This window comes from Peromyscus maniculatus, chromosome 19 (assembly GCF_049852395.1).
Source record: "Peromyscus maniculatus bairdii isolate BWxNUB_F1_BW_parent chromosome 19, HU_Pman_BW_mat_3.1, whole genome shotgun sequence".
Lineage (NCBI taxonomy): Eukaryota > Metazoa > Chordata > Mammalia > Rodentia > Cricetidae > Peromyscus > Peromyscus maniculatus.
The window spans coordinates 30,343,974-30,364,034 of NC_134870.1; the positions used below are offsets into that span (position 1 = coordinate 30,343,974).

The window sequence follows — 20,061 nt, forward strand, 5'->3', positions numbered from 1 at the left end:
CTGTCTCATGTTTTTCCCTACATGTGTGCTGTGCTGTAGCTCATGTACTTCCCCCACCACACACACACACACACACACACACACACACACACAATTATGGACACATGCACAATAATAATAAATAAAATTAAGAATCAAAACCCAGCCAAGAATAGTGCCTTAGCCCTTGCTTACAAATCACAGAAGCTTTAGAGTAACGTCAGACTCTGAGGTGATATAATGGCTGAGTGAACTAGCCTGAGGTATGCATGCTTCTGAGTGGTCTTAAGTGAGCTAGTCACAGCAATCTCATTGTCCTTTTTTGTTTGTTTGTGTTTTGAGGCAGGGTTTCTCTGGGTAGCTCTGGCTGTCCTGGAACTCGTTTTGTAGACCAGGGTGGCCTCGAACTCAGAAATCACCTGCCTCTGCCTCCCTGGTACTGGGATTAAAGGCGTGTACCACCGCCACCTGGCCACAACAACCCCATTGTAATGTGTGTGAATGCATGATGATCCCCACCCCACAGGCTAGTTCAGTAAGAGTCTTCTTCCTAACCAGTTCTTCCCACAGCAGAATGGGACCCTCAGAAGCCCAGGCTTAAGAAAGGACTAGACTGGCTGTCTGAACCCAGGAGTCAGCACCTCTGAAGGCCTAGGCTTGACTTTCACTTTCTATAGAGAAATTGAAATGAGGGCTGGCTGACTTCTTTTGGACTGGTCAGTGGTGCTTTAGACCCTCTATCTGCCTGGCTTCCATTCATGCCACATCAGCTAACCAGGCATCTTGCCAGGGCCTGAGGATGCTGCAGTCATTGCTGTAGAGGAATGCCTTGATTTCTAGTCTAGTGAGAAGAGGAGAGTTGGTGCCTGGTGCTGACTGCCAGGAGGGGTTAAAGTCCTGGAGGAAAAAGGCAATCACAGATTTGGTGGAAGGAGATGAGCTTTGCTCAAGGCCAGGGGAAGTTCTGAAGACCAGGAGCCTCTCAATGCCAAACAGAGGAGTTTGTTAAGTCTCATGACCCCCCAAGTAGTCACTCTGTATGTTCTGGGCCCCTGGACACCTTAGGCCTGGGGCCCAAGTTATACATTTAGGATGTTCTGTCTTCCTTCAGTGGACTTGGGCCTTGTTGTGGAGGGGGTGGGGGCTTTAGCAGAGTCAGAAGCCCTGGGCCCCAGGGAAGATTTTAAACTGACCCTTAGCCTGTTGGCCACCGGCCAAGGAGCCCCACGAGCCCCAGGGAGACCAAACCTGATTTACTCAAAATCCGTTTTTATAGAACCACATAGAAAGCAGTTCGGCTAGGCAGGAATTTTTTTTTCCTTTCATAAGTAATCTTTTTATTGAAGTATAATGTGTAAGTTGGACCATATGTGACTGCCAGTATCCACCCACTTTTCATGTATAAAAATGCCAATTTCGTGTGATTCAACATAAGTGCATTCAGCGTAGGGCACACTCAGAAGGGTACAGCCCTGGGAATTCTCACAAAATGAACATAGCTGTGTAGCCAGTTCCAATTAAGAAACAGCTTTCCCCAGGCTGGCGATGTGGCTCAGTGCGAAGACGGCTGGCCCAGCATGCAGGAAACCCTGGGTTTGATCCAGAATCACAGAGAACCAGATACCGTGTCATATGTAGCTACACAACCAGTTTGAGGCCAGCCTGGGCAACATGAATCCCTGTCTCAAACCAAAAATGAACAAAACTCCGTCAGCCCTCAAGGCATCCCAGCCACTGGGAAGGAAGGAAGGATGGAAGGACAGACGGACGGACGGACGGAAAGACAGAAAGAGAAAAGAAGGGCTGGAGAGATGACTCAGCAGTTAAGAACATTTGTTCTTCCAGAAGACCTGAGTTCAATTCTCAGTACCCACGTGATAACTCACAATCATCTATAACTCCAGTTCAGGGGATCCAATGCATTCTTCTGACCTCTGTAAGTACTAGCCATTCATACATGCAGGCAAATCGTTCATACACATAAATAAGTCTTTTAAAAAAAAATACTGCTTCTGGACTAGGAAATGGCTCAGTGATAAAGCACTTGTATAAAGCCCTGGGTTTGGTCCCCATCACCCCCAAGATATACCTTGCACATGTATCTGTGGTTGTATGTTGAGTGCAGACTCAGCGTTCCAAAGTGACTGTGCTACATTTCCAGTGTTATTGAACTGCCTGGTGCTTTAATGAGGGCCCTGCAAAGAACAAAGATGAGAAGACTCCCCCTGCCATCCTAGCAATTGGGAGGTGGAAGTGGGAGGCTCAAGAGTTCAAAGCTAGCCTTGTCTATATTCCAAGTTTGAGCCAGCCTGGACTACATGAGACTGCATCTCAAATAACAAGAAGAGCCAAGGATTTGGAGAGAGAGCTCAGACTAGGAGTACTTGTTGAAAAATCATGAAGACCTGATTTTGAGCCCCTGACACCAATATAAAAAGCTGGGCATCTGACTCTACAGTATTTTTTCCTGGGGTAGGGAGGGGAGAGCAACTTGCTGGGTACAGCCCTAGTTAAAAACAACAGCAACAAAACAGGAAATAACCAAGGAATATGGAGGGAGTATACGGGAGGCTGTGACTGTCCTGGATCAAGTCTCAGTGTGTATTAGGATTAGGAGCGTACGTCTTGGCTACACAGGGAGGTCCAGGACAGCTTGGGTAATCTATAGTGAGACCCTGCCTCAAAAACTTAGTCCTAAACCGGGTGTGGTGGAGCATGCCTGAGCAACACTCAGAAGGCAGAGGCAGGCGGGTCTGTTCTATGTTCGAGGCTACTCTGGTCTATAAAGCAAGTTCCAGGACAGCTAGGGCTGTTACACAGAGAGACCCTGTCCCAAAAAAACAAAAACAAAAACAAACCAAACTGAAACCCTGAGAGCTGGGATGAAGCTCCAGAACACAAGGCTAGCTTATCATGTGTGAGGCCGGGTTCAATACCCAGCATAGAAAATAAGAAAGGAGAAAAGAGACTTCTGGGAGCCAGCTAGGACACGGTTTGGAGTTGATTGCTCTTCCAAACTTCTCCATATTGGCAAGTTAGCCAATAATACCAACTCTTAGTGTAATAATTCTTGCCTCGTAGGCTCTGTCAGCCATGCAGACATTTGAGCAGTGGTATGGGATGCCTATGGAGTCCATTCCGGGACTGAGAATTCTGAGTAAGGTCCCATACACAGAACAGACATGAGAAGACCCGGTGTGGCAGCACATGCCTGTCATCCTGGCAGTTGGGAGGTGGAGGCAGGAGGGTCAAGAGTGGGACAGCCCTGGCTTGGTTTGGGTGCTGTGCACGCTCCAGTTAGGGGATGCATTTGTTGGCTGCAAAGATTTGTTCAGAGTGACACACAGACTGTAAAGCAAGGTCCAGAGACGGAACAGGGGGTTGGGGGTGGAGAGTGAGATCACTCAGCTGCGGCCCAGAATGGCAGGCAGCAATGGCTAGACCTGAAGGAGGAGCACTTGGGACAGAGGGAGGGTGAGCATGGCCTGTGTGAGAACTGGAAAGTGATGCCCTGACTTTGGAGGCTGACTTTCTGAGAGAAGGCCCAGGATAGGAAGAGGCCTGGTCATGTAGGGCCTTGAAGGCTGTGGTTAATAGTTTGCATCTTCTTTTAAGATCAGTGGAAAGTCTTTGGGAGAGCTTAAAGCAGAGAACCATCTTAAACACCATGATTATTGTTACTACTGATATCCTTGAAGAGCCTGAAGGTTTTCAGTCTTGTAGAGGAGAAGGCTAAGAGCCATACCATCCCCAGGTAAAGCCATGGTGTTGGCACACACCTTTGATCCCTGTAAGTTCAAGGCCATTTTGGTCTACACAGTGAGTTCTAGGACAACTAAGGCTGCATGGTGAAACCCCATCTTGAAAAAAAAAAATTTACTTGGGCCAGTGTAAGGAAGAGATTGGAAGGGGCCAAAAGAGGTTCTGGTAACTTGGTAACCCCTCGTTGGCCCTTGGATTCCAGGGATGATAATGGAATTTCCCAGTTTAGGTTGTTGTATTTACCTCTCTTTCCTCCTTTTCCCTCACCTCTTATCCTCTCATCTGCTCCTTCCCTCCCTCCCTCCTTCCTTCTGTTTCCAGAAAGGGTCTCATGTAGCCCAGCCTAGCCTCAAACCCATGATGTGGCCAAAGATGACCTTGACTATCCTTTCTCCTCTGGGATAACAGGCAAGCGTTTCTGCTTCCAGCTGCTTGCTAGGCAAGTACCGCACCAACCCAGCCAGTGTCCCTTCGGTACCTTCTACCCACCTATCTGCAAACCGGTCCATAAACTGCCCTCGAACAACCAGAATTGGCTTTGACCGTGGAGAGACCACAGGCTGGACCCAGCGGGAGGAAAGTCAGCTTCTCTGTATTGCTGGATCACAGCAGTCCTCTTCAGTTTGCTTGTAGTGTTATAAATACTGTGAGTGCAGGTGCCTGCTGAGGCTGGGGGGCATTGGATCCCCTGGAGCTTGAATCCTGGAAGGTAGTGAGCTACTTGATATGAGTGTTGGAAACGGAATTCTGGTCCTCTGGAAAAGCAACAAGTGCTCTCTCTGTTTTAATGTTATTTTACATACCAACCACAGATCCCCCTCTCATCCCTCCTCCCGCTCCCCCCTTTCCCCTTACCCCTTATCCTATCCTCCAACAAGGTAAGTTCTCCCATGCGGGGCACAGCTAAACCTGGTACATTCGTTTGAGGCAGGGTCAAGCTCCTCCCCGCTTTTTCAAGAGTGAGCAAGGTATCCAACCATAGGTAATGGGATCCAGAAAGCCGGCTCATGCACCAGGGATAGATCCTGATCACACTGCCAGGGGCTCCTCAAACAGACCCAACTACACAACTGTCTCCCATCTGCAGAGGGTCTAGTCCGGTCCCATGCAGGTTCCACAGCTATTGGTCTAAAGTTCATGAGTTCCTTTGAGCTTGGTTCAGTTGTCTATGTAGGTTTCCCCATCATGATCTTGACCCCACCTTGCTCATACAATCCCTCTTCCCTCTCCTTGACTGGACTCCTGGAGCTCAGCCTGGTGCTTGGTTGTGGATCTCTGCATCTGCTTCCATCGGCTACTGGTTGAAGGCTCTCGGTCCAGCTCTCGGAGCTGGCAGAGTCTGTATCTCAGGGAGCAGCTGAGGTCTCGGAGGATGGGTGGGTTTCAAAACAAGTGCTCTTAACCCCTGAGCTATCTCTGCAGTCGCCACCCAGTCCTATTTACTTTTCAGACTTTGAGACAGTCTCAGTAAATTGCCCAGGCTGGCTTTGAACTTGTTTTGTAGTCTAAGCATTTGGACTTTCCATCCTCCTGCCTCTGCCTTTTCCTATATAGCTGAGGGTATAAACCTGTGCTATCAGGCCAAGGTCAATGATTTTTAACTTTAAGCTCATTTCTGGGAACTTCACGGGTATTCTCCGATGCTTAGGTTGGAATTGTAGCCCTTCAGAAGTGTATATTAACTTTTATAAGTTACTGAAGTTTTTCCCCTAAGAAGCAATCATTAAAATTTCTGTTTCTGGCATGGTGTTATCTACACCTGTAAACCCAGCATTTCGAAGGCCAAGACAGGTAGATCTTGAGCCTAAGGCCAGTCTAGAATACATAGTAAATCTCTCTCTCAAAAAAAAAAAAAAATTCTGCTTGGGGATTTTTTACCTTTTGTTGCCTCTGAGGGAGGAGAGCGGACTGAAGAAAAGATGGGCTCATATTGGGTGTGGTAGTGTATAATCTGCAGAACTTGGGAAACAGAGGCAGGAGGCTTTCAAGTTTGCAGCCAGCCTCGGCTGCATAGGGAGACCCTGTCTCAAAGCAACCACAGAGGTTAGCCACAGAGGAGCCACACAGGTGGCGCTGGTAAGGGGCTTGCATTTTAGTAAAGGTTCCACATGTGCAAAACAGGGATCTGTTGGGGATTTAGCTCAGCGGTAGAGCACTTGCCTAGCAAGCACAAGGCCCTGGGTTCGATCCTCAGCTCAAAAAAAAAAAAAAAAAAAAAAATTAATCCTGAAGCAAAGCAGGGATCTGGCCCGGCTTTCCATGACTCTGTGGTTCTAGACCTCTTCTCATTTAAGGATTAGCAAAGCAATTGGGGAGGGGGCAGAATTGTCTGACTGTCAGTTTATCTGGAACTGGATTGTGGGTGGTGTGCCTAGGTTTCTGTGTGGACACATTAACCTGAGATGGGAGTTGTAGAGAGAATTGTAGCTAAAGCTTTGGAGGTTGGGCCCACCTTCGGAGCACTGGCTGTGTTCTAGAGATGAGTGACTTTGCTGGGATTTCTATTAAAAAACCTTGCAGACTGAGAGGCTCAAACCCCAGAAATTGCCAGGCAGTGGCGGCACACGCAGGTGTAGGTGGATCTCTGTGAGTTTGAGGCCAGCTTGCTCTCTGGGCAAGTTCTAGCACAGCCAAGGCTACACAAAGAAACCCTATCTCAAAAGACAAAAAAAATCAAACCCCAGAAGTCGACTAACTCACACTTCTGGAGATGAAAGTCTAAGGGTATCGACTATATTGCTTTCCTCTGAGACTCTTCATTGAGGTTCAGATGGCTGTCTTCTCTTGTATCTTCCCGTGCCTCCCCTCTCTGTGTCCTGAGTCATTCTAGTTGTAAGCACTAATCATATATTGGTTGAGGGCCCACCCTGGTGTCCTCATTTTAACATAGTGCACAGTTACATCTCCAAAGCCCCTATAAATATGGCCACATTCTAGATTACAAATGACTAGGACTTCTACATATGAATTCAGCGTATGGATTTAAAAAAAAAAAAAAAAAACTTATGTGTGTGAGTCTTTTTCCTACAGTATATCTGTGCACCATGTATGTGCCTGGTGCACAGAGGCCAGAAGAGGGTGTCAGATCCCCATAACTGGAGCTACAGATGATTGTGAGCTGCTGTGGGGGTGCTGGGAATTGAACTCAGGTCCTCTGGAAGAGCAACCCATGCTATTAACCACTGAGCCATCTCTCCAGCCACCCAACACGTATGTTTGAAGATAAAATGAAGGCCATGGGACAGATGGGAGAGAGGAGGTTAACAGGAGAGTTCCAGAATCCAGAAAGGCCAAAGGAGACGTGTACAGAGAGAGTGAATTCAAATGTTGAGTGTTGAGGGCAGGAATGTACACGTACGCGGACAGTGGCTTTTCAGTGGTGTCCCGAACACTGGATGTGGAGGCCGCTTCAGCAGAGCTGGCAGGCATGCTTTGGGGGGTTGAGCATGAGCCAGTGAGGTGAGGAGCTGAGGGAGCAATGAGGCCAGGCCTCTGCCTTCCCTTTCTGATGCAGGGAATTCTCTCGATGAAGGTACTGAGAGAACATATTAACCTCTTTTCCTTATTCTTCTGATATTCCAAAGCCGTGGTCTTCCTTTTAGAAGCTCTGAGGGAAGGTCTGTGTTCTGGGACCCTGACTCCAAACTTTCCTTATGTGACTCAAAACTAGTAATAAAGGAGGCAAGAAGAGTGTCTAGACATTCTTACTTCTTGGGGAAAGGGGAGAGAGGAAGAAGGAGATGGAGGAGGGACAGGGGCAGGAGAACTCAACTGAGCAGCTGTGGAGTACTTGCCTATGATATATGAAGATATATGATATATGTAGAGTACTTGCCTATGATGTATGAAGATATATATGTAGAGTACTTGTCTGTGATATATGAGGATATATGATATATGTAGAGTACTTGCCTATGATGTATGAAGATATATATGTAGAGTACTTGTCTATGATGTATGAAGATATATATGTAGAGTACTTGCCTATGATGTGTGAAGATATATATGTAGAGTACTTGTCTGTGATATATGAGGGTATATGATATATGTAGAGTACTTGCCTATGATGTGTGAAGCTCTGGGTTTGATCCCCAGCACTATATAAACTAGGTATATATGGTGGCACACGCCTGTAAGCTTAGCACTTGGTAAGTGGAGGTAGGAAGAGCAGAGGTTCAAGGCCATCTTCAGTCACCTTGTTATTTTTTTGTTTGTTTGTGTCCCACCTCACCCCATCCCCCAGGGTCTTTTTGTCTCCCTCTCTACCCACCCTCAGCTGAGGACCAAACCCAGGGCCTTGAGCTTGCTAGACAATCACTCTACCACTGAGCTAAATCTCCAACCCCTCGAGGCCATTTTCAAATATATACCAAGTTCAAGGGCCATCTAGGCTATGTGTGACTGTCACACACACACACACACACACACACACACACACACACACACACACACACACATATGCGCACACAGCCAAAACCAAAAACCTACACTTCTAGGTGTCATAGCACTTGGGAGGCAGAGGGAGGAGGATCTGTGTGAGTTCAAGACCACACCTGCTCTACATAGTTTTCCAGTCCAGCCAGGGATACACAGCCAGACCTTGTCTCAAAATAAACAACACAAAAACAGCCAAATATGGTAGCAGGACCTTGAAGTTATAGCAATGAAGGATGCTGATGCAAGAGGATCCCCATGAAGGATGCTGATACAAGAGGATCCCCTGAGTGCAAGAGTCTAAGGCCATCTGAGGCAACTTAGCAAGACCCTGCCTCAAAATAAAAGGAAGAAAATGCCTGGGAATATAGCTCCATGGTAGAGCTCATGGCTAGCATGCAACAACGCCCTGGGTTCTAGGGCCAACAGTGAATGAGTAAATTAATGATGAGTGCCTTGCTGATCACCTCCTCCGACTTAGTACAGTGTGAGGTCAGAAGGAAATAGCACTGAAGCAAATATCAAATATTTATTGACTGCTTATGCAATTCCATGTCCTGTGTTGGGCACTTAGTGTACATCCTGCACTCAAGGACTGCTGGTGTGGCTTTTTATTGACAGGATAGTTTGATGACTCGCTGAAGGTCCCAGGGTGGTCAGTGTGCTCCTAAGACCCAGCCCTTGCTCCTGCTCCAGCTTCGCCCCAGCCCTGTAACTTCTCTGGGGTGTGGTCAAAGCTGGCGGGCGGGGATTGGGGTGGGCATTGTGAGTCGGGCTGAGCTGAGTATCACAGTCTTACTTCCTGTGGCCCATCCTGTCCTTAGCCTGAGAAAGGACACGTTGTAGTGGACGGATGTGGGCTGGGACAGTAATGCCACGTCACCACTGACTGTATGTTCCTATCAGCCACTGTCTGAAGCTCGTCACAGCTCCCTTCTCGTTGTCACATTTATGTCCTCCCGGCCCCATTGAAAACAAAACAGCTGGGATTGTGTCTCATGAAGCAAAACCGTGTTTCCTTCCTTCTTGGGGCCTTCCTCGGGGTCACCTGAGAGAACACAGCTGGTTTCTCAAGTGCTCTTCTCACATGTCCAGGATTTCCCCCATGCTTCCAGAGAAAGGCAGAAACCTGCCTCTGGGACAGCCTGCAGAGCAGGTTCAGGAAGAAGCGCCCCGTGACCTTTTTCTTCTATTTTGAGGTGAGGAGGGAGGGGGGCCCCCCACTGTTGACCAGTGAGTGAGAAAGTGGATGCGTTATTGAACTCTGGATCCAGGGGGCAGAACCTGAGAGTAGAACCAAGTTACAAGGTCCTCCTCCTGGCTAGTCTATGCAGCGATCAGAGGCCTTGGAGACTTATTGCTCTGTGTATGAGGATGTTCCTTAGGATGTTCTAGTATTAGCAGCCTATTAATAGATGTCCATCTGGAGGGGGGCTGATGAAATCTGTGGCCATTAAACAATGGGTGGAGGACCAGTGAGATGTGGCTATAGAAAAGTGCTCAGGGGTAATTGTGTTGTAGGGCAGGGGTGTGGTGGTACACATTTGTCATCTAGGAGCAAAGGGAGTTCATCCTGGACCACAAGACACATGCGCGTGCGCGCGCATGCGCGCGCGCACACACACACACACACACACACACACCATACATAGAGAGAGGAGGAATAGAGACTGATTGTTTAGGGAGTTTAAAAAAGGCATTGAGGGGCTGCAGAAATGGCTCCAAGGTTAAGAGCACTGACTCCACTTTCAAAGGACCCAGGTTCAATTCCTAGCACCTACATGGCAGCTCATAATTGTCTATAACTCCAGTTCCAGGGAACCCAACACCCACCCCACACAGACATACTTGCAGACGAAACACTAATGTTCATAAGATAAAAAATAAATAAAATTTAAAAAAGAACAACAAAAAAAACCCCATTGAACTCTCTCTCTCTGTGTGTGTGTGTGTGTGTGTGTGTGTGTGTGTGTGTTCCGTTTGTTTCTAAAATCATAGATATTTTCTGGAAATTCACAGGAGAAACTACTAACCGGCTGCTTCTCAAGCGTAGGAATGGTGACTTGGGTAGTGAGTAAAGACTAGTTTGTTCTTTATTCTACACTATTGTACTTGAGTACCTCCTGAGTACCTCCTAAGAACAGTGAGCATGTGCTGCCTCTGTCCTGCCGTGGCAACAATAAACAAAGGCTCAGGCAGGCTCACAGAACATGCACAGTGACCACAGGTCACTGCAACCAGAAGTGCTGAGGAAGGAGGTCAGTCGAGCGAGCGGGACCTGAGATGTACCTGAATGGCAGAGCTGGTCTCCAGCTGTTGCCTGTAGAGGTATGCTTTTGAGTAGCCAAGGGTGGATACAGAGGCAGGGCATCGTGGGAAGTCTCTATTCATAAAATTGACTCCATAATGGAAAGAATTAAAAAAAAAAAAAAGTCAAGGCCAAAAGTTCAGATCTAAGATTAGGGATTGGAGTGTCTCTGCCAGCTAACCAGTGAGTACCTCAAACAGGTTGTGAATGCTAAACTGTGTGCATCAAAGTGATGCACAAATCCCCCTTCCCAGCGGGAGCTCATCTGATCATCACAACAACCCAACTTGGCAGCAGCCCACCGTATAGAGAAGAGCACTGAAGCTTTTTTTTTGTGGGGGTTGGGGGTTGGGGAGTTTGAAATGTCTTGCCCCAAAATACATAGTCAAAAACTTACAGCAAGATTTCTCCTAGATGTGTTTGTTTCTCGTCGCTTGCTGAATGCTATCATGTTTGAATTTTAATGTGCCAGAGTAGGACATTTTAGCCATTCATGCCTCTAACTTGAAAAGCTGAGGCAGGAGAATTACCCATTAGTTCAAGGCCAACCTAGTCTATGCAGCAAGCCTCCATCAATCACTCAATAAATGTTAAGCCTGGTGGTAACACACACCTGTAGTCCAAGAATTTAACTTGAAGGTCGAAAAAGGAGGATCATGAGTTCAAGGATCGATAGGGCCAAATAATGAGTTCAAGGCCATCAGGGTCCACCTATCAAGACCCTATCCCACAAACAAACAAATAAATGAATGAATAAAATAACAGGACGTTGTATGCTCTTTGCCATCAAGAAATACCAAGGTTAGTTGGAGGGAGACCATGCCAACCTAAGTCAACTTGACTTGCATAAGGCACCCATCATGATTTAATTAGGTGCAATAAGTACTACTTTGCAGGCAGACTTTTCTTTCCCACAGCCACCAGTTCCAGGTAACCAGACAGAGGCTTATAGTGATTAAAAATGCTTGGCCAATAGCTCAGGCTTATTACTAACTAGCTCTTACAACTTAAATGAACCCATTTCCATTAATCTATGTATTGCCATGTGGTTCATGGCTTTACGTGTCCTCCAGCATGTCTTGCTCCCTGTGTGTCTCCTGGAGACTCCTCTGACTCCACCCTTCTTCCTCCCAGCATTCTCAGTTTGGCTGTCCCACCTATACTTCCTGCCTGGCTACTGGCCAGTCAGTTCTTTATTTAACCAATGAGAGTAATATATATTCACAGTGTACAGAAGGATTATTCCACAGCACTACTTAGATCTTAAAGCTGGGAAGAGAAGCAAGTCCTGGTTCTGTTAATCAAGGTAACTCAGAGGAAGAAAGAGTTAAACTAGATCTGGGTCTGGCATGGTGGTATACTCCTATAATCCTAGCACTAGGGAGTCAGAGACAGGAAAACCCCATCTCAAAAAACAAACCAAAAATAAGTACATAAATAAATAAATGTAAATCTTAGCTAGTACTGGAATGGTGGACTGGTTAAGCAAGTGGTGTGGAAAACATGCTGGAGAAGGTGCATTTGCTGTCCATCCAGTTATCTCTGTTCTGTTGAGACACGGAGGCAGCTTGCCTCAGCAGAATGAGGAGCTGGTGTGTCCACGAGGGAACGTAGACAGCACTAGCAGTAATTTTTCTCTGGGTGTGGTGGGCCGTGGCTAGAATCCCAGCATTTGAGAGGCAGCAGCAACCTGAACTACATAGCAGCTTTTAGGGCAGCCTAGGCTATGTAGCAATAGCCTATCTCAAAAAACCAATCCTGGGATATAGCCTAGCAAGCAAAAGGCTGTGGGTTCAATCCCCAGCCCTGCAAGATGATTAATAATAATTCTTGAATTAAAAGCTGGCAGAGGAGCTGTAATTTAAGGTGAATAAAAATTAGGAGCCTTAGAAGGTATTTTGGGTATTGAACAGAAGGTACAAAAGTGATACTTCAAAGAGAAAACAGATCAAGGTCATTGGAGCAGAGAAGAGAGTGTTCTATAAAGCAAAAGTATGGTGAGGAAGGTCCAGTAGAGGACCAGAGGAGGAAGAAGGTGGGCCAGTATGACATCTGCCATAGAGGGAGAGGAGACAGACTGGAGCAGAGGCTCAGGCTGGCGCTGTAGTTCAGTGGAGTGGCCAAGCACTACCCAACATGCAGGAGACCCTGGTTCCATCCTTAGCAGCCACCTCCAAAAAAAGAGACCCTGAAGGAGATCAGCTAGATAACCTCAGGGATTGACATGCAAGTATCCACAGGAGACTGCCTGTGCCTGGAATGGGGTGGCGCGCCTGGGGGTTGTGTGGGGGAGTTTGAAAGAAGGTTTTGGTTGGTTGATGGACTTAGGGGTGGGGAGGGAAGAGATGGTGAGCTAGGTTTTCATGTTGATCCCCTCTTATTCCCAGGGTGGTAAAACATCATGGGAACTTTTTTGTCTGTTAGATTTTCTGTGCGTGTGTGTGTGTGTGTGTGTGTGTGTGTGTGTGTGTGTGTGTGTGTCTGTGTGTGTGTCTGTGTGTGTGTCTGGTGTGTGTGTGTGGTGTGGTGTGGTCTATTGTTGTATATGTGCTCATACACATGCCAGTGCATGTACCCGCATCTGTGCTCATATGTGGAGGCTAGAGTCTGGCATGAGAGGGCTTCCTTCGTCACTCTTCACTGTATCTTTTGAGACAGGGTCTCTCTGAACCTGAGTCTGTTGACTCGGCTAGACCGGCTGGCTCCGGGGATTGGCCTGTGTGCCTCACTAGCTCTGGGATTACAGGTGCATCGCCACACCTGACTACTTAGTGGCTGGAGAAGATGACTTAGGGCCTTATGCTCTCCTATTTAGCCATTTCCTCAGCCCTGCTGTCAGTTTCCTTGATGGTATAATACATACGATTTGTTTGGATTAGGTATTCATTCAACTTTTTTGGTTGGAGGAAGAGGGTGGTTCTGTGAATCCAGCCTAGTACCTGGAATGCAGGCTAGGTTACTAAGTGTTCTATCACTGAGATATACTCCTTCATTAGCTCTTCCCTCCCTCCCTCCCTCCCTCCCTCCCTCCTTATTCTGAGCCTGGGTCTCACTGTAGACCAGGCAGGCCTTCCTCTGCCTTACATGTGCTCCCCCACACACACCCATTCATCAGGTTTTTATTAAGCTATCTTTACTTTCTGGTGGGAACAGCAGTGAGTAGACTTGGTCCCAGTCCTCACGGAAGGTAAATACTGAACAAGAAATAGTAAGGGCTTCTTTCTGTGCCCTGGATCTCTCCGTGGCATTTCTGTCTCCCAGAGCTGTCCTTTTCCCTACCACTGAATCTGGAAGGACCATGCGCCAACTGGCAAGGGCATTTATCAAACACTTTATCACTGATTATGTCTTTAAGTTTTTGCTTTGAGAAGTGGCTTTAAACTCAGGCTGGCTTTAAACTCACAGTGTTTTAGCATCAATTTTCCAGCATGTGCTACCATACCTGGCGCTTGATTGTATCATTTAATTAAAAGAGTAACTTCACAGTACATGGTATACTTGTATGAAAATGTCTTTATGAAACCATCAGTATATATTGAATATATGCCAATAAAAAAATAACCAGAGTGGGGTGGGGTGGAGCGATGATTCAGAAGTTAACAGCACTGGCTGTTCTAATTGAGGACATGGGTTTGGTTCCAGCCGCCACATGGCAGCACACAATGGTCTGTAACTCCAGTTCCAGGGGATTCAACACCTTCTGGCTCTGAGGGCACCAGGCATATGTGTGGTGTGCAGACATACATGCAAGCAAAACATTTATACATATAAAATTCATATATATGTGTGTGTATATATATATGTATACACACACACATATACACATGCTAGGGAAGTAGCTCAGTGGTTAAAGCATTTGAGGTGACAGGTGTGAGAAGCGGTGTCCTCAATGCAATGTGGCTGTGATGGCCTGCCTGTAATTCCAGCTCCTAAAAGGCGAAGACAGCGTCTCCAGAGCAAACTGGCTAGCCAGACAAGCTGTATCAGAGAGCTCTGGGTTCAACTGAGGCACCTTCCTCAATAAATAAGATGGGCTGCTATTGCGGAAGACTGGGCTGTAGGCAAGCCTGTAGAGAATTTCTTAATTAGTGATTGATGGGGGATGGTCTAGCCCATTATGGGTGGTACCACCCCGTGGTGGTGGCCCTGGGTTCTATAAGAAAGTAAGCTGAGCAAGTCCTGAGGAGCAAGCCAGTAAACTGCAGGCCTCCCGTGGCCTCAGCATCAGCTCCTGCCTCCACCAGGTTCCTGCCCTGGTTGAGTTCCTGTCTTCAAGGCTTTCAATGACGAACTGTTAGATGGAAGTGTGAGTGAAATAAACCCTTTTCTCCCCACATTGCTTCTGGTCACGGTGTTTCAGCACAGCAGTAGTCACCCTAATTAAGACATAGATACATTAAAAAACAAAACAACGCCGGGCGGTGGTGGCGCACACCTTTAATCCCAGCCAGCCTGATCTACAGAGCGAGATCCAGGACAAGCACCAAAGCTACACTGAAACCCTGTCTCCAAAACAAAACAAAACAAAAAACAAACAAACAAAACAAAGAAAGAAAGAAAGAAATAAAAGACAGTTAAAAAATCCTCAATGACCATTCATTCATTCATTCATTCATTCTTGTTTACTACACTATTTGTGGAGTGACACTCACTATGGCTCTGAATTCCCAGTTCCTCATGCTCCTAATCTGTCAGAAGAGCCCGCAATGTAAACAAATAGTGATAACATGGGGATCTACACTAGGTGTTGTGGGGGCTCCTAAGAGACAAAGCCACTCACCCTTGGTGTGTGTGTGTGTGTGTGTGTGTGTGTGTGTGTGTGTGTGTGTGTGTGTGTGAGAGAGAGAGAGAGAGAGAGAGAGAGAGGGGTTGGGGGTAGGGTGGGGCAGTGGTGGCTGGCAGCGAAATCTCCCTGATGAAGATAATGGCCCAGTTGTTTTTACAGGTATTAAGGGACAGTAAGAATGGGGGCATTTTGTTTTGTACAAAAGGAGGAGCTGAAGAGATAGTTCAGCGGTTAAGTGTACTTAAACTTGTTGATTTTCCAGAGAACCCTGGTTCAATTCCCAGCCCTCACATGGTCGCTCACAAAAGAGACTGTTCATTCCTTCTACTAACTGAGCTATCTCCCCAGCCCTGAAACTTGTTACTCAACAACCTGGACACTGGAGACCCTCATACTACTTGGGAACAAAGCTGGTCAAGCCAGGAAAAAAAGGTTTAGAATTTTATACCTTGTGAAACTATCCATCCAAATAGGAAGAATTCCAGATGCAGTAGTGTGAGCCCAGTGTCCCAGCTACTGGAGGCTAAGGTGGGCAGATTGCTTGAGTCTGCCTTAAAAAAAAAAAAAGAAAAGAAAAAGAAGAAATGAAAATAAAGATTAAGGAATAAAAATAGTTTTCAGATATGTAAGGTCTGAGAAATTTATCACCTGAATTTTTCTTTCTAGGAACATAGTGGAGGATTTACTCCAAGGAAACAGGAAATCAGGAAAAGTGATTGGATGCCAGGAGGCTGACAGCGGGAGCTAGGCAGGCAGGAGCTGTCTGAAGCATTGGCTGGTAAGGAGTCTGGCATGGACTTCACTGGAGTGTCTTTTTCCCCCTTTCAAAGTCCCTTCTGCTGGTGAAGGGAATCAGACCGGGGCCTTGACATACAAGGCAAGTTCTATTGAGCTACATTCCCACCTAGCAAGTTAGAATTACTTTTTATAAGGATATGGGCAGGGCACTGGTGCACACCCTTGATCCCAGCACTTGGGAGGCAGAAGCAGGTGGAACTCTGTGAGTTCGAGGCCAACCTGGTCTACAGAGTGAGTTTCAGGACAGCCAGGATTACACAGAGAAATACTGTCACAAAAAACAAACAAACCAGATCAACAAAATAATAGTAGTAGTAATAATAATTATAATAATAATAGTAATAACAACAACAACAATAATAATAGAATGATGATCTAAAATGGAGACCTTTTTTTCCACCTCAATTTTTAATTCTTCAGTCCTTTTTGTTTGTTTGTTTGTTTTTGTTAAGACCAAGTCTCTCTATTATGTTGCCCTAGCTGTCCTGGAACTCACTATGTAGACCAGGGGTCCTAGAACTGACATAGATCTCCCTGCCTCTGCCCTCTGGAGTATTGGGATTAAAGGCATGGGCACCACACCTGGCTCTTGGGTTCCTTTTCAGCAATGTTGTGATTGACATTAACAAAGAAAAACAATAGTTTTAATATTTTTTTATATGTCTTATTACTTTGAAAAGCATTCTACTGCTTTTTTTGGGGGGGGGTGTCTGGAAACCACTGTTACTTAGAAAAACTGAAAAATATATAGACTCCCAGTTTATGGTGGTGGTTCCATCCCTGCAAACCCACTGGACATTGAAAGCACACTTAACACACCTAACTTACTGGCCACCACAGTAGCACTCCCTATCTCCTGGCATGCTGCTAGCTTCGTGAGAAGATCCATCTGCATATTGACAGCTCAGGGAAGATTCACATCAGAAAGGAGGAAATGCGTTTTCTACTTGTTTGGTAGAGCTAGGATATTGCTTTGGACTGTTTTGCAGTTTGTAGCAAACCCATTGGACCATCTGTGTTCTTTTCGCAACTTTGTGTAATTTGTTTGGCAGGGCCCTGGGAGATGCCGAGACAGTAGGCTAAAGGAATTTTACTGGACTTGGTAGCTCACACCTGAAATCTCAGTATTTGAGAAGCAGAGGCAGGAGGATTACTATGATCTCAAGGCCAGCCTGGGCATCGTAGAACATAAACCAATCAAATAAGCAAACCAGAAATATTTGGCTTGCAAGCAAGCAAAACACACCTTGCTGCCATGCGCCTAAATGGAACACTCAAGAAGCAGGTAGGAGGATTGCTGTAAGTCAGCAGCCGCTCCGCGTTACCTCAAGAATGAGTATCAGAGCTTTGTAGTAAGACCTGTTTAAAAACCAAAACAGCTGGGTGGTGATGGCGCACGCCTTTAGTCCCGGCACTTGGGAGGCAGAGGCAGGTGGATCTCTGTGAGTTTGAGGCCAGCCTGGTCTACAGAGTGAGTTCCAGGACAGCCAGGGCTACACAGAGAAACCCTGAACAAACCAAAAAAAAAAAAAAGGAAGGAAGGAAATGCAGAAAGCCCAAATAAAAGTAGAGACTTTATTGGGATTTTGAGGCTGTGCCCAATGGCTGTGGGACGTGGGAACCCTGGAGCAGTACACAGGAAAGTGAAGTGGAGCAGAGCGTGGCGGTGCACGCCATTAAATGCCAGCACTCAGGAGGCAGAGGCAGGCGGGTCTCTGAGGCCAGTCTGGTCTGAGAGTGAATTCTAGGATAGCCAGGGCTGTGTAGAGAGACTCTGTCAATAATAATAATAATAATAATAATAATAATAATAATAATAATAATAATCCAGGACATCCAGGCTGTGTAGAGAGACTCTGTCAATCATCATCATCATCATCATCATCATCATCATCATCCAGGATAGCCATGGCTACGTAGAGACTCTGTCTACAACAATGACAATAATAATAACAAGAAGCAGAGGTGAGAAAGCCTCTCTCCCTACAAAAATTCAGCAACACTTCACTGTCCCAGTCTCCCTCACAGCAAAGGTGATATCAGAGAGCATTTATACTAGAAAGGCCTCCTTCAATTTGCCTTTGCCCAGGCTCTCTCTCTGCCTTCAGATCACCTGGAATGATAGGAATCAGTAACACTCTGCACCATGGCTGGAAAAAGGTTCTCTCTCTCTCTCTCTCTCTCTCTCTCTCTCTCTCTCTCTCTCTCTCTCTCTCCCTCCCTCCCTCCCTCCCTCCCTCCCTCCCTCCCTCCCTCCCTCCCTCCCTCCCTCCCTCCCTCCCTCTCTCTCTGTCTCAGTGGCTTTAGGTAATATTTAAGAGCATCTTACACTTCAGCAGATCTCCCACTGAAGCCAGAGCAGGGATCCATTCCCTCAATCTGAAGCCAAAGAGAACCTTTTGGCTATGATCTCGGCAGACAGGCACTTTCTTCTCCAAAATCTGCATTTCACACACCAAACCCTTAAAAATGTGTGTGCACAAGCCAGGCTGCGGTGTGATGATGTTTACTGGGTTTACTGGCCATAAAAACGGGCAATCTATCCAATTCCCCACCAGCCAGGAACAAACCCTCCTCTCCTCCACCATCCTGGAGTCCCTCCCCCAAAAGCAGAGTTTTAAATAGCGAGGCTCTGGAGTTAGCCAGTGACCTGGAAAATTGCTTTTGCTTTGTTATGCTGTTAATGGTCCATCAGTTTAAACCTCCCATTCTCAGAAACTCTCTCCAAAATATATTGGAAAGGGGGTAGCAGGTTTTTTGTTTCGTTTTGTTTTTAAGAAAGAAAACACAAGGAAGGCATTTTATCTGTATATGTCAGTCTGTATCAGCTAGCATTCAGTACATAAACTACCAATAGTAGGGATACACTTTGTAGCCCTGGCTGTCTTGGAACTCACTATGTAGACCAGGCTGGCCTCGAACTCATGAGATCTATCTACCTCTGTCTCTGGGTGCTGGGACGACTAAAGATGTGTGCCACATCATACCCTGCATGTGTGTGTGGGGGGGGGTAGGGAGTGGGGGTGTGGGGGGACGGTATTAGTTATGAAGCCCAGGACCTTGTGCATGCTGGGCAAGTGCTTTACCAATGAACTATACTCCCAGCTCAAAGGTGATAATTTTTGAATAAATCATAGCCCAGTCACTATTAGATTTGAGACGAGCATAGGCCCCTGGATGACTTTTATTCTCAGAGATCACATCTGTGTGTGAACACTGATGAGCTGCTTAGCTTAGTCACTTTCCTCCCTCAGATGGTAGGTGAGGTCCGTAACGGCCTGGGGTCTTGTACTTCCAACTCTAAAGCTGGCAGTTACCACACACTGTGTGTGCCAGGTGCATGGCTGAGCACTTGGCTTTATTAGTGCATTTAGCTCTCACCGTCAATTCCGTTGTCAAGAGGAGGAAAGGAAGATTTAGTGAGGGTGAGAACTGGCCATCTCACTGAGTTCTCAGTCTCCTTAGCCTCTGCTCCGGGAGCAGGATGCCTTACTGTTTCTGAATCAAAGATAGGAGAAAACATAAATAAGAGAAACCACCCAGTTACCAGACAGTCCTCTTAGAACCCAACACTGCGGCTTTTGCTGTTGGCCCAGGTCATGTGCTTGCTGAATCAGTCGCTCCTTATTGGAGGAGTGTCTCCTTCGTGTGATGCTATAAGCAGGCCCCCTACTCTAGCTTTTTTTATATTTCCGGTCTTAGGTTCTGACCGTCTGGGCTATTTTCCCCTTTCCCACAAAGCTGTCATCTCTCCTCTGTTGGAGCCTGCAGCTGGCAAATCTGCCTTCTGGAATCCAGAACCTTCTTGGGACACGAAGGTGAGACAGTCGGTAGGAGATCACCTATGGAAGGATGTCTGAGAAGCAACTCTGGGGGACATAATGGAGCTATGATTCTCAGCTGAAGACCTTGAGAATGTCCTATGGGGTGTCAACTCTGCATGATGGTCCCAGGGTGCAGCCTCAGTTTGGATGCTTCCCTTTGTAAGGTCTAT

At 46.6% G+C, this 20,061-nt stretch overlaps 1 protein-coding gene across 5 annotated transcripts in view; it reads left to right on the forward strand.

The window, feature by feature from the left end:
- The window catches only part of LOC107401216 (uncharacterized), a 385,225-nt gene that overhangs the window by 6,742 nt on the left and 358,422 nt on the right, over nt 1-20,061 (forward strand). For 3 of the 5 annotated variants that reach the window (XR_013046060.1, XM_076555095.1, XM_076555096.1), the window contains exons 2-3: nt 15,936-16,047; nt 19,770-19,885. The exons of 1 other annotated variant lie outside the window; for it this stretch is intronic. The gene's annotated coding sequence lies outside the window, so the exon portion shown is untranslated. The remainder of the gene's footprint in view (nt 1-15,935; nt 16,048-19,769; nt 19,886-20,061) is intronic. One more of the 5 variants, XM_076555097.1, reaches the window with a different exon arrangement.